Here is a 14,910-nt window from a genome sequence, read left to right as displayed (position 1 = left end):
CATCCATTTTCTATTTCTAGCCATAGTAAGTGTTGCTTTTTACTACTTTCAGCTCATTGTGGGTTATATAAGCTTATCTGAGATTGTTTGTAAGCATAATCACCATTGATTAAACTGCTTTTAGGGAAAATTCATTTCAGCCAAAAAAAGAAGCTAAAAGCTTTTGAAATGTAGTCCACGTCAACAGGAAAATTTTCTTCAGTTAAGAGTCATAAATTAGGGGCTAGTTCGTTTACAATATTAAAAAGATTTACTACTTCATAGATCAACTATCATGGAATCGCTAAATAACATGATCTTCTGAATGTATTTAAATTGTGATTCAATTATAAAGCATTTAGAAATGGAAGTTGCTCTAAATCCAGTGGGTATAAACACAGAACCAGTAAGAATCAGAGAATTTGGAAAGAATCACATAATTTCAGAATTCTCCTAGTTCTACAAAGTGTGCACATATTTTCTGAAATATTCTCATGTGCAATCAAAACATTTGGGATGACTAATCTTGAGAACTATGTAACTTTCAAATAAATTCCTAGAATTCACGGTGGAGTTGCTAAATCAAAGGGTACATACATTTGTAATTTTGATAGATATTGCCAAATTTCCCTTCACAGAGATTATGCCAGTGACGTTGTTATCATTTTTTGAATCCCCAAAGACGTCATTATTATTGGTTTATACAGTCAGTGTTAGATTTAGCCAAACATTTATGGTTTCCTTTGCTATTCTTTCCTTTCTCATCTCTGGCATTTCATATAGGGTCATTTTCCTGTCAAATGTATATCCTTCAGAATTTCCTGTAGTGAGTTTCTGCTGGTGGCAAATTCTGTTTTGTTTGTCTGAAAATGTCTTTATTTGCCCTCCTTCCTGAAATAATTCTAGGTTGATAATTATGGTCTCTTAATGGCAACCCTGGTTGGACTTTCCTGGTGGATCAGATGGTAAAGTGTCTGCCTACAATGCGGGAGACCCAGGTTCAATCCCTGGGTCAAGAAGATCTCCTGGAGAAGAAAATGGCAACCCACTCCAGTATTCTTGCCTGGAAAATCCCATGGACAGAAAAGCCTGGTAGGCTATAGTCGATGGGGTGGCAAAGAGTCAGACATGACTGAACGACTTCACTTTCACTTTCAATGGTAACCCACTCCAGTATTCTTGCCTGGAGAATCCCATGGACAGAGGAGCCTGGCAGACTATAGTGCGTTGGGTACAAAGAGTTGGATTCGACTTAGTGACTAAGCATGCAACACCTGGAAAAATCTCATCCTTTCAGCTTCCTTTGTTGCTGTTGAAGACCTATGAATTAATTAAGTATAATTCTTTCTGCTGCTGTGGCTCAGTCATGTCCAACGCCTTTGCGACCCCATGGACTGTAGCCCGCCAGTCTCCTTTGTCCATGGAATTTCCCTGGCAAGAAGACTGGAGTGGGTTACCATTTCCTTCTCCAGGGGATCTTCCCAACCCAGGGACTGAACCCATGTCTTCCGTGTCTCCTGCATTTTAGGTGGATTCTTTACCTGCTGAGTTATTGGGGAAGCCCGACTATAACTCTTTTCAAGGTAATTCATTTTCTCCCCCTCTGGCTGCTTTTAAGATCTTTCTCTTCGAATTTTAAAATAATTTATATTCTTTTAGGGCTTTTCAGAAATTTGTTTTGTTTTCATTTTCTTTGATGTGTCTAAAGCTGGATTTTCTTTTTTCCTGCTTTGGCTTTGATGAGCTTCTTAAATCTGTGGCTTTGTCTCTTCTAAATATGTTTTTTTATTTACTTATTTTATCTTCTCCAGACTCTCAATAAATGTATATAAGGCCCTCTTAATTCTTCCTTCTATGATTTTATCCTCTTTTCTGTATTTGTTGTCTTCTGTGCTACATTCTAGGTAATTTCTTCTGACCAGCATCAACATTCAGTTCAGTAATGTTCTCTTTAGTTATTATGTCTAACCTGCTCGTAAACTCTTTTTGAGTAATTTTCTCAGTTATAGAGTTTTTAAATTTTAGAAGTTCTGTTTGCTTCTTTGTTAATGTAATGTTTATAGTTTTTGGTTTCCTGGAGATATTTTCAAGCTAATTTTTTTTATTTCTTAATACATCAAAGCAGTTGTTCGATATCGCATGCCTGAGAATCCCCGTGTCTGAGGTGTTTGTGGGGAGGCTGTGGTCACATTCCTTTCGGCTCCCTGTCGATTGACAAGATGAATGGCTGGGGCAGCAGCCGCTGCGCCCTTGTGCCCATGAGTAGTTTAGGAAAAGCCTGTGGTTCCGGACCAAGAGTGTCAGTGTATGGTCATTTCTTGGTTTGGGAGTAACTAGACCTGACAGTGGGCTTCCCAGGAGGCACTAGTGGTGAAGAACCCCCCCTGCCAATGCAGGTTAGATGTAAGACACGCAGGTTTGATCGCTGGGTTGGGAAGATCCCCTGGAGGAGGGCGTGGCAACCCACTCCAGTATTCTTGCCTGGAGAATCCCATGGACAGAGGAGGAAGAAGAAAACCACGCTTAGAAGGAAAGACCAAATTTGCAAGAAAAAATAGAAAGCAAACAGATATATACATTGTGGCTAAATTTAAAAAGCACTAGCTATGTAAACTAATGCATATAATATACAGTCAGGGCTGTATATTGTCACCCTGCTTATTTAACTTGTATGCAGAGTACATCATGAGAAATGCTGGACTGGATGAAACACAAGCTGGAATCAAGATTGCCGGGAGAAATATCAATAACCTCAGATATGCAGATGACACCATCCTTATGGCAGAAAGTGAAGAACTAAAGAGCCTCTTGATGAAAGTGAAAGAGGAGAGTGAAAAAGTTGGCTTAAAGCTTAACATTCAGAAAACTAAGATCATGGCATCTGGTCCCATCACTTCATGGCAAATAGATGGGGAAACAGTGGGAACAGTGACAGACTTAATTTTTTTGGACTCCAAAATCGCTGCAGATGGTGATTGCAGCCATGAAATTAAAAGACGCTTACTTCTTGGAAAGAAAGTTATGACCAACCTAGACAGCATATTAAAAAGCAGAGACAATACTTTGCCAACAATGGTCTGTCTAATCAAGGTTATGGTTTTTCCAGTGGTCAGGTATGGATGTGAGAGTTGGACTGTGAAGAAAGCTAAGCGCTGAAAAATTGATGCTTTTGAACTGTGGTGTTGGAGAAGACTCTTGAGAGTCCCTTGGACTGCAAGGAGATCCAACCAGTCCATCCTAAAGGAGATCAGTCCTGGGTGTTTATTGGAAGGACTGATGCTGAAGCTGAAACTCCAATACTTTGGCCATCTGATGCGGAGAGCTGACTCATTTGAAAAGACCCTGATGCTGGAAAAGATTGAAGGCAGGAGGAGAAGGGGACGGCAGAGGATGAGATGGTTGGATGGCATCACCAACTCGATGGGCATGAGTTTGAGTAAACTCCGGGAGTTGGTGATGGACAGGGAGGCCTGGCGTGCTGCGATTCATGGGGTTGCAAAGAGTCAGACACAACTGAGCGACTGAACTGAACTGAACTGAATGTAAACTAATAGCAACAACAATAATGACTGACTTGAGAATGTGTAAGCAAGGTTGTAACCACTGGAGAATATAACATATAAGGTAATAGGCATTTAAAAATGCATTTTGAAATCCTAGTGTCAGTTGAAAAGAGAGTAAGGATACTGACTAAATTTGGCTTTAAGTCAAATATTCATCATGAGTATTAAGAGTAACTCCTAAAAGAATAAAAGTAGAACATATAACTTACAAATGAATTGAAGATAAGAGAGAAATGATGATGAAAATCATCACTATCACTATCACTAGGGGATAGGCAAGCGGAAATAAGAAGAAAAGAGAAGTATGGAAAGTAGCATGAAAATAAGCTGGTAGAAATAAATCCAGTGTATCAGTAGTCCTGGCAAACATAACTGGATAAAAATTTGTGCTATATTCTGTATACAAGAGACGTATAATGATTTAGAAAGGTTAAGTAAAGAATCAAACAACTGAAACCAAACATATACTATCCAGAACCAAAACAGAACCAAAAACAACAAATTTGTGAGTCCTAACAATATTGGGCATCACAGAGCTGGAAGCGAAAAGCACTGCTGGGGATAATGAAAACTTAAATAATGAACAAATGCACTTAAGAATATAACTCTGAAATAGTATGTACCTAATGTGAGTGAGTGAAGTCGCTCAGTCCTGTCCGACTCTTGGAGACGCCATGGACTGTAGCCTCTAAGGCTCCTCTATCCCTGGAATTTTCCAGGCAAGAATACTGGAGTGGGTTGCCATTTCCTTCTCCAGGGGATCTTCCCGACCCAGGGATTGAACCCAGGTCTCCCCCATTGCAGGCAGACGCTTTACCATCTGAGCCACCAGGGAAGCCAATGTACCTAATAGCAAAGTCTTGCATGTAAAGTGCAAATATTGACAGAGGAGAACGAGAAGTAAACAAAAGCATCAATGCAAAGAGCAGTTTTTAACCATATCACTGTCTGTCGTTGATGGATCAGGCAGGTAAAGGTTTAGCAAAGACATCTAAGATTTTAGTAATACAACAAGTGTGACCTAATGGCTATATTAAAAAAAGAAAAAAATAACCCTATGCCCCATAGAGAATAGATGTAATTTTTAGGCATATGTGCAACATAATTAAGGTCACAAAGGAAATACCAACAAATACCAAAGCATTTTTATCATATTGGCCACCTTTTCTTACCTCACTGCTATTAATTTGAAATTAATAACAAATAGACAGCAGAGTTTCATGTTTTTGCAAATGAGGATAAAACGTCTAAAGCACAGACAATAAAATAGTTATAATGGAATAATAATTGCTAATGTTACTTGAGCAGTGACTAGATACCAGGCACTGGTTAATGCATCTTACACGTTTTAGCCAGTTTAATGCTCATAACAACCCTAAGACAGAAGAACTATCATCTTCAGATAATGATATTACAGATATTCTATTAGCTTACAGATAATGAAATTCAGGCACAGAGTGATTCAATAACTCGTCCAAGAGGCAGACCCATCTTTTTTATCACAACCCCGAACTGCTTCTCCGCTTAGAAAATAAGCCTGTAACTGAAAATAAAATACACAGAAACAGGCAGGGTGCGTCAGAAGTGGTAATGACTGGGGTGTTTATCATCTTAAATGCCGTAGCTGAATTATACACTCAGCTGAATGAACCCGACAGTAGTAAATGCAATGAAATTAATAGAAAGCATAAATTTGGTAAAATAGAAAACAAAGAAACAATAGAGGAGATTATAAAACCCAAAGCTGATTCACTGCGGAAACTAATAAAATGGTAAGACCTGCAAGCAAGATGGAGCAAAAAAAGAGAGATAAAGCACATACAAAAATTCACCAAGACTGAGACACGTTGCCAGAGATGGAGTGGAGATTTTTGAAAACCAAGAGGGAGTGCTGTTCGCAACACAATACCAATGCTGGGAAAACAGATAAAATGGACAGTTTTCCCAAATACACATAACTTCGCAAGGGACTGGAAGAGGAAGAGAAAAGCTGAATATCAAAAATCATGGAAGAATTCTATCAGTACTTAAAAATCACTCCCAAAACCTAACCCCAGAAATGTTCAGTGCATACCCAATGATTATCTGAATGATCGGGACTCTTTTAAATAGATGATGAGGCGAGGTTTCTAACTCACTTCACGAACTCACACAGTGAAAGGAAAGTTACAAAGACTCATTTGCGAGCATCGTTAAAAAAATCCTAAATAAATTTGGCAAACTGAGCTTCGGCAATATAGAAATAAAAGAATTCTTCACGAACAAATTGGGTTAATTGCTGAGTGCAAAAATGGTTTAAAATTAGATAATCATGTTCACATTATTTATCACACTAACAGATTAAAAGAGAAAAGAATGAGAGCATCTTGGAAAGCCCAGAAATGGCACTTGATAAAATTCAACATCAATTCATGATAACATTTTGTTTTTACTAAAACAGGAATAGAAAAAAAAACTTGCTTAACCTACTTTTATTTTTATTTTCCAGGAAAATTAAAATCTGAAGCCAATTTGGTGGAGTAGTGAGCCCACAGGTATTTGCAGTATAATCCTCTGAACTTGGTTATTTGTTTATTTGTTCTGTTTTGGTTTTGGATCATCTAGACGTTAAGTGGAAAAATAATTGAGATAACAGAGGAAGTGATGATACAGAAAATGTATAAAATCAAGATACTGATGAAAGAACAGAAAACAAATTATCACTAAAAAATAAAGTTGAAGAAAAGAGGACTGTGGTTGGTACTTTAGATGCTATGTTAGTCCATTCAGGTTGCTCTAACAAAATGTCACTGACCTCGTGGCTTATAAATAATAGGAGTTTGACAGTTCTGGAGGGTGGAAGTTTAAGATCAAGACTCTGGCAGTCTCAGTGTCTGCTGGGAGCGGGGCAGGTGGCCTGCTTCCTGGCTCTTGGGCAGCTGTCTTTTCACTGTGTTCTCATAAAGTGGAAGGATTCCCTGGTGGCTCAGAAGCTGCCTGCCAATGCAGGAGGCACGGGTTCCATCGCTGGTCTGGGAAGATCCCCTGAAGAAGGGAATGGCAATCCACTCTGGTATGCCTGGGCTTCGCTGGTGGCTCAGACATTAAAGAATCCGCCCGCAATGTGGGAGACCTGGGTTCGATCCCTGAGTCGGGAAGATCCCCTGGAGGAGGACATGGCAACCCACTCCAGTATTCTTGCCTGGAGAATCACATGGACAGAGGAGCATGGCGGGCTACAGGGGGTCGCAGAGTCAGGCATGACTGAGCAACTGAGAATGCATGCATGCGGTGAAAGGGGTAAGGGGCTTTCTGGGGTCTTTTGTAGAACATCACTGACCCCATCGCCAGGGCCTTGCATCTCTCCAAGCTCCACCTCCTAATACCGTTGCACTGGGCGTCCGGTTTCAACAGATGAAGTTCCGAGGGTCATAAACATTCAGTCTGTGGCAAATGGTTAGGCAATAAAAACAATCAGTTTGGAGAACTGGGAAGCAGACAACAAGAGGTGAAAACTTACAAGAAGCAGAAAAAGAAGGACTCCTAAGAACCATAGAAGTTCATCTAGATGGAAAGTTAGAAGGAAACAAAATAGCAATTTGAATCTAGTAAAACATTTGGGGGGACAAGGACTGGTCATTTAAAACAAAAAAGAGGAGGAGAGGAGGAGAGGAAAGGGAAAAAAAAATACCACTCACTCTGTTAATATGTTAAGTAGAATTCTCAGAGCTGAGGGTTTTTCTCCTCACCTGGGCTAGAGAGCTGTGGTCACGATGTGCTCACGTCATGAATCTTTTGTGCAACCAGATCGCTGTCAGCCCTGCGTGTCTCTAATCAGGGTGCAGGCAGACAACTGCTGGGTATACGCTGGGGGCACAAGAACAGGGGCACTGGCCACCCAAATATCACCTGCATCGTACAACACTGGAAATGTAGGTTGGTTAAAAAAATACTGTGTGAAAATGCTTACATGCTATGTAAGTGGCTTTAGAGTTATGGAAGATAAGGTAACACATGGGATAGGGATAAGACGAGCTTTACTGTAGTCTGTAATAACACCTTGACAGGCATTAGGATATACTAGCCTTTATTCATGTGTTCATTCCAAAATCTTCCCTGAGTGCCTGCTTGAGATGCACGAGACAGTCTGCCCTTGTGAGCTCACAGTGTTTCAGGAGAGACCCGGTGCTCAGGTATAATACCAGGCAGACGGAGGTGAGCGCCTTGAGACCCAACAGCCTCGTAATGCAGGGGTAGAGCTCAGTGAGCTGTGGGCGTCCTGGAAGGCTCCGTGGAGGAGGTGGCGTCCGCCGGGACCCTGAAGCGCAGGGGACACGTGAAGGTGAGAACATGGAGAGACGACTCAGACAAACAGTCCTCTTTCCTTTCATGCAACACTGGATACTGTCCAGTCACCCATGTAAGAAAGGCGAGCGTAGTTCAGACACATTTGTGTTAGGAAAGAGGAGGCCAAAGTCTGGCATGAAAAACCCCTTAGGGGGTCCCTGGACACTTAGGATGAGCTGGAGGAGAAAATAGTATGCAGGTTTCTGGCTTCAGTACCTCGACTTGGGACAGACTTGGTATTCCAAGTCTCAGGTGCCCACTGCCCTTTCTTCTCAGCCAGCCTCCGGCACTGTGTCAACAGAAACCAGTGAGGAATGATGCCCGTCCACCTTCGGGGTCAAATTGGACCTCCATGCGGTTCCCCTGTTCAAAGGAATGAATCTAATTGAACATATCTCCTCCCATAGCCCAAAGCAAGGGTACTCACTTGTGAATAATTTGAAAAGGCAAGCAGAAATCTTTGACTGGGCTACTTCAGAACATCTCATAATAGAAAGACGCCTGTATTTCAGTCATCAGAATTATAATATCCTCCCATATTCACACTTAGGATGACCATTTTGAGTGGTGGTGTTTCTTTGTGAGCTGGGATAATTGTGGTCAATGACAAGCAGAAATTTCCCCTGCCGGGCTCACAGAGATTTCCCCTGGGAAGTTTACCCTGAGGAACAGATTAAGAATCTGCCTGCAGTGCAGGAGACCTGGGTTCGCTCCCTGGGTCAGGAAGATCCCCTGGAGAAGGGAATGGCAACCCACCCACTCCAGTATTCTTGCCTGGAAGATCCATGGAGAGAGGAGCCTGGTGGGCTGCAGTCCATGGGGTCACAAAGAGCTGGACACGACTGAGCAACTCATACAAAGGAATCAGAGCGAAAGGACAGACATTATAACGCACACATTCTTTAGAGATGCTTGCAAAGTGTTTTACATGCCAAGGTGTATAAAGGCGTTGATAGGTATGAGATGCATTAAAATCTTTGGCGTCTGGTGGTCCGGACCTTGTTATCCTTAAGTCCTGGGACTGGAAGCGTAGCATCTCTGCAGAAATGCAAACCCCGGCCCTACCTTGAACCCAGATCCCTAGGCATTTAGTATGAACAGTACATTTTTTGAAAAATCCTGGCTTAGAGAGCCTTGAGAGGAAGCTATCAATAATCCTGCTCAGATCCCATGAGGTTCCCTAGTGGAAAGAAAGCCAAATGTTACTGTTTTATATACTCTGATATTAATGTTGATATCAAACAGGTCAGGTCATACTCTTAAATTATTTCCCATCCGTATCCATGACCCAACTAGTTATACTGTTTTTCATTAGTTCTCAGAAAAAAATAGGGAGGAAATTCAGTCTATTTAAATCCAAATTAAGTTTTGGTTTGCAGTACTCCCACTATGAGAACATGTTAAAAGTCACCATGCCACTTCTGACTGCATGATGGTTAAAAGTAAATACTAACCCTGAAAAGGCCTCAGCTTGCCACACCTTGTTTTCCTCAGATGAATTCTTATTCATTAAATGGCTGAATGTTTGTGAATAAATATCATTCCTATTTTTAAGATCCAAAGACAGATAATTAATGAACTATACTGATAATTACAGAATTTTAATATTTATAGACATCTGTCACTTTACATTTTAAGATAGTCTTACCATATGTGCCGCTGTCTTTTAATTCCAGTAATTAAAGTTTATGAACATATACTGTGAAAATGTGGCTGTAACATTGTCAGATTGATTAATAGGAGGCTTTCTTACCGATAAGCTGCCTGTTTTTTAAAGGGAAATTATTACAAAGATAAAACTTATCCTGGAATCTCGTTTCTCTGTTGTTAAAAAAAAAAAAATGGTTCTGTGTGCACTTTTTAGGTTGAATTCAGCCCCAAAATATACCCTACAACCCTGGGTATGTGGTTGTACTTAGGTTATATCCATACTGGTGACATTATTTAACGTGTGAAATGTATCACTAATTTGTCAGAATTTCTGCCCAAGAAGGAAGACTTCCATCCTTTACGAATTGCATTTATTTATTGGCTGCGCTGGGTGTTTGTCGCTTTGTGCGGGCTTTCTTAGGTGGCGGCGAGCGGGAGCTACTCTTCCATGTGGTGGAGTGGGCTTCTCACCGCAGTGGCTGTGTTTTGTGGGGATCAGGCTCAGCAGTTGTGGCGCGTGTGGAGTCTTCCCTGACCGGGGATCGAACCTGTGTCCCCCGCATCGGCAGGCAGATTCTTTACCACCCTGCCACCAGGGAAGTCCCTTCCGTCTGAATCTTCACTAACTTTTCAGGGTCTCCTGCAGAGCTCAGAGCACACTGCACAGGTTGAGAAATGCCTTTCTGGCTTCTCTTATTCACCACTTGGTGCGGCATCCAAACCGATTATTGTGTAGTTGAGGCAGGTGAAGTTGTTTCTCTCTTTTTCGCGCTTGCCTGAAATATCACCCCAGATTGGTTTTGAGTTTCCAAATCCAGGTTGGATTTGAATCAGTCTCCAGGCATTAAAAATAGTAGACACATTTTTATTTAAGTTTTAGCAACAGAGACAATTCCCCGACTGTTCTCGAGAAGTCTATCTCTTGATGTAGGTTTGGGAAAGGAGTCCATCCATTGAGGCCCTGAACATGCACACGGACAGTGGGCCAACCATACGTAAAAACAGTGTTGATCTACAAGCCTGCAGCGGCTCGCCCAGGACTTAAGCCTGCTGCGGGGCAGACTCACAGGATGTCGGGCTGGTCTCAGGGAGCGATGCAGGAAACCAAACCGGAACAATAATCTCCCCACCAATCAGTCCACAGTGGCCGGGACTTGAAAAATAACTGACAGCCTTCTTAATTTTGTCCCTGCTTCCAATCTAAGATCAGCCGGAGAAAGCCACAATATACACCCGTAACTAACCACGTGTTGTTGTTATTTGTTGTTGTTTAGTCTCCCAATTGCCTCCGACTCTTTGTGACCTCATGGACTGTAGCCCGCCAGGCTCTGTCCATGGGATTCTCCAGGCAAGAATACTGGAGTGGACTGCCATTTCCTTCTCCAGGGGATTTTCCCAATCCAGGCATCGAACCCGCGTCTCCTGCTTGGCAGGCGAATTCTTTACCAGTGAGCCCCCTGGGGAGCCCGACTTAACCACACAGGACACCCCAATTCTAGTCACTCCATCTACAGCTTCCTCAGTCCAGCAGCCTTGACTCAGGACACGCCTGAAGCCGTCAGCGGTTTCCTCTATGAAACTTCCCCCCTTCTGCTGTTCTTGCATCTCTGCCAAAACACAGGTGCTGGTGGCTGACGCCTTGACCTGTGGCATGGAGAATCTCCACAGCAGTGGCCACTCTGCTCGTACTTGATCCAAAATTTGGACCCGACCTGATTCCTGGCAGGTGGGAATCTAAGGAGTCCTGGCCTGGTCTCTAGATGGTCTAGCATTGTAAACCCTTTTTATTTCCGTCCATCCGTCCATCCATTTGAGAAACATCTCTGCGTCTCTTCGCATTGCCTAGTCATGTGTCTGGTAAGGCCTTGCTGCGCTGACTTCTTGTTTGGTTTAGGTGTCAGATTCTTGCCTTGTACCTTGTGACTAAGGCAAGGCTTGGACCCCGCTTGGACCCAGCTTTCTCGTTCCAAGTTTCCTGAGTCTTTCCCTTCTGCCTAGCATTCCAGTTCCACTTGTTCTTGTCATCTTGGGATAGAGCGAGTCCAAGCCCGCATCCTGAAGTCCTCTGGGTCTCAGTGATGTCCTGTGGCCTTTAGGGTCCTGCTGTGATCCCAACCACGTCCCTCTTCTCCCCCGCACTCCTGGCCCCTGCCCCGTCCTCCTGGCACGCCACTGTCCCGGCCACTTCCTCTGTCTGCTCTGGCTTCCTCCAGTTCTCAGCTCCTTGCGGTTTGGCCCGTTTCCTTGGCTCACCCCGGATTCACACATGCTGGGGTCATGGACGCCTCGAGTCAGAAGTGTTCCCTGCTTTCTGCAGAAAGGAGGCTTTTCCCATCCAGCCCCTAGGGGCGGCCAGGTGGATGGGGGGCGGTGATGCTGAGACACGGTTTCTGCTCTCGAGGTGTGTTTAACACAGTGAGAGAAACAGACAGTGAAGCCTTAGGTACAGAACTGGGAGGGTGAGGGCTCAGGGCGCCAAGGAGGATCTCGTGGGAGCATCAAGGAGGTTGCCTAAGTCAGCCGGGGATTTCTCTCCCTGTTGGGAATTGAGAGCGTCATGTCAGGAACTGCGCTGTCTCTTGTCTTCCTGGAGCTTGTACTTGCTTTTCGGAGTGTCTGTTCCCTTCTTTAGCTTGAGCTGTTGTCTCCGGTCCCGAGCTTATTGGCTAAACACAGGCAAATGCGTCCTGAGCTCTGAACAGAGCAGACTCGCTCATTGCCAGCCTTCCCACGGTGCTGGTGTGGCCCTGAGTTCACAGGCTCACAAGGCTCAGCTGGGAGGGGGCCACGGTTGAAGCTGTGATGGCCTCAGGTTGGTGGGTCTAACCAGAAGGGGTCTCACTGAAGGTGGTCCCGTGCCAAGGGAGCTGGGTGTGACCAATCTGAGGGCTTAGGGAAGGACAGAGATGTGAGAATAAATAGCAAAGTCTGTGACCGAGAAATCTGAAGATGAGTTTTGGGCAAGGGAGGAGCGGAAGTTCTCCAGTGATGCTGTGAGCGGGGAATATACCGAAAGCCTGCGTTCTGTGTTTGCTGGTTGTGGACAGAGCTGCCCTCTGCAAGAGTGAAGCCTGGACATGTCTGCATATGTTTAAGGACGGAGCAGTGACCGCAAGAGATTGGGCGTAAATACTGACCCCTCTGCATTAATGCTTCCCAATGTCATTTCCTGCTTTCCAGTATCCACCGAAACCCCACCAAGGAAGGCACGGTCATGTCTCTTATATTCTCACATCCAACCCAATGCTCTCCATACATGCTGCTTTTTTTGGTGCCAGTGGTAAAGAATCCGCCTGCCAATGCGGGAGACTCAGGTTTGATCTTTGGGTCAGGAGGATCCCCTCAAGGAGGAAATGGCAACCCACTCCAGTGTTCTTGCCTGGAAAACTCCACGGACAGGGAAGCCTGGTGGGCTAACCATCCACAGGGTCGCAAAGAGCTGGATGCGACTGGGTGACTGAGCAAGCATGATGTGAACGAGAGGAGCTGATTCAGTGGAAAGATAAATTCAGGGCTTCGGCAGTGAAGGAATGGGACCCTGAGGCTTACACTGGGTTTCTCTAGGTGGATGTAACTGCTGTATTCCCAAGTCCTGGTTGGAAGTTGGTGGGCACCCCTCTGATTGGAGGCCACGTGGCAAGAGGGTACCTTGCAGGACAACACCCTGTCTTCCTAAGGGTCTGCCTACACCTCTGGGTCTGGCCGCGGGATCCACAATTAGGGTCATATATCGGCACGACCTGCCTGGGGGAGAGCTGAGCCAGCAAGAGAGGAGAGGGGTTCTGAACCCGAGTGGCTGCAGAACTTCCCGGCAGGACCCCGAGCGAGAGCCTGCAGGAGGGTGCCGCTCACAGCTGGGGGGCCCTCTCCCATCCTGCAGGGTTTAACCCCCAGGCAGGAGTGCCAGCAGTCGGCTCTGACACCCTCCTCAGAGGACTCCTAGGATCTTGGACAAAGTGTCGGCCTGTATTTGTGCTTGCTGTTCAGTCACTAAGTCAGGTCCAATTTTTTGTGACCCCATGGACTGCAGCACGCCAGGCCTCCCTGTCCTTCACCATCTCCCGGACTTTACTCAAATTCACATCCATTGAGTTGGTGATAACATCCAATCATCTCATCTTCTGTCACCCTCTTCTCCTACCTTCAGTCTTTCCCAACATCAGGGTCTTTTCCAGTGAATCGGCTCTTCCCATCAGGTGGCCAGGGTATTGGAGCTTCAGCTTCAGCATCAGGCCTTCCAGTGAATATTCAGGGTTGATTTCGTTTAGGACTGTAAAAGATGAAGTAAAGATGGCCATAGCAGACTCTGGAGCAAAGAATAAAGGCTCAGAGAAGTGGGTGCCTGAGCATAGGTCCCCAAGTACCGCCTGCTCCCTGTGTCCCCTGGGGATGAGGAACGCCCGGCGAGGGGCACCAGCGTCATCCAGAGGCTCTCTGGTGCCCGTCGTCCCCTGCAGACTGGGGCTGACTGTGGGGATGCGGTTACAGAACTGGCCTCTCCAGTGGGGATAATGGGGTCCCCAGGCTAGCAGAGGCCAAGGGGCAGCACTTAATCACTGTCAGGAGCTGGACGGCATGACTGTGGTAAGGACAGTACGTCTATACTGACGTCGGGGAGGGGGCTAGTCTATGGTGGGGTCTCTAAGGGGTCGGTAGTGAGTAAGAGGACATGGAGTTTCTTGGGGCAAAATAAATGGGCAGCCAACTAGGTCTTACTTAGTATGCTAAAAGCCTCAGTGCAGTTTTAAGCTTCAAGAAGAGATCAGTTTCACGACCATGTAACCTGCTCCGGTCCCTGGTCAGGGAGGTAGATTCCACATACTGCGGTTAAGAGTTCGCATGCTAGAACGGAAGATCCCGCATGCCGCAGCTAAGACCAGGCACAGTCAAATAAATAAAAATGAACATATAAAAAAAAAACCCAATAAACTACCCTCTCTGACTGTGGTAGTAAATATATCATTTCAGAAAGACCGCAGAGATTAGTGCCACCCCTAAAGACTTAGATCTTTCAGTCTGACCAAATCCTTCCAAATGGTGTCTTCTTTAGGATCCCATTTTAACGCACCAGACTGGCCTCTCGCAAAATCTGGAGGGATCATTTAGATGACAGCAGGCTGTCACAAACCTAGCATTCAGTACCTTAATTTTAGCTACTGTTTTGGATACAGTATTTTAGTAGAGCACATTAGCTGCGTCTGGGTAGATGGTAGGCAACTGCTATTCTGGAAAATACATTCTTTCCAGCTTATCAGGAGGAGGGTCGGTTCTCATTGCCCAGGAACTTGAGAACTTCCTTTCACTGTCTTGCCCCAGAATGACGTTATTTTCCTGCTCCAGAGTATTCCTATTAAATTTCAGATTTTGGGGAATGGCAGCAAGGATTTGAGAG

At 44.6% G+C, this 14,910-nt stretch overlaps 1 protein-coding gene across 3 annotated transcripts in view; it reads left to right on the top strand.

The window, feature by feature from the left end:
• DCTD (dCMP deaminase) overlaps positions 1-14,910 on the top strand; it is a 117,241-nt gene that overhangs the window by 23,058 nt on the left and 79,273 nt on the right. Inside the window, exon 4 of one of the 3 annotated variants that reach the window (XR_006339262.1) lies at positions 6,031-6,069. The exons of 1 other annotated variant lie outside the window; for it this stretch is intronic. The gene's annotated coding sequence lies outside the window, so the exon portion shown is untranslated. Of the gene's footprint in view, positions 1-6,030; positions 6,077-14,910 lie in introns of those variants that run through there. One more of the 3 variants, XM_043893648.1, reaches the window with a different exon arrangement.

Source organism: Cervus elaphus, chromosome 32 (genome assembly GCF_910594005.1).
Source record: "Cervus elaphus chromosome 32, mCerEla1.1, whole genome shotgun sequence".
Taxonomy (NCBI): domain Eukaryota; kingdom Metazoa; phylum Chordata; class Mammalia; order Artiodactyla; family Cervidae; genus Cervus; species Cervus elaphus.
This window is presented reverse-complemented; position numbering and strand designations above follow the sequence as displayed.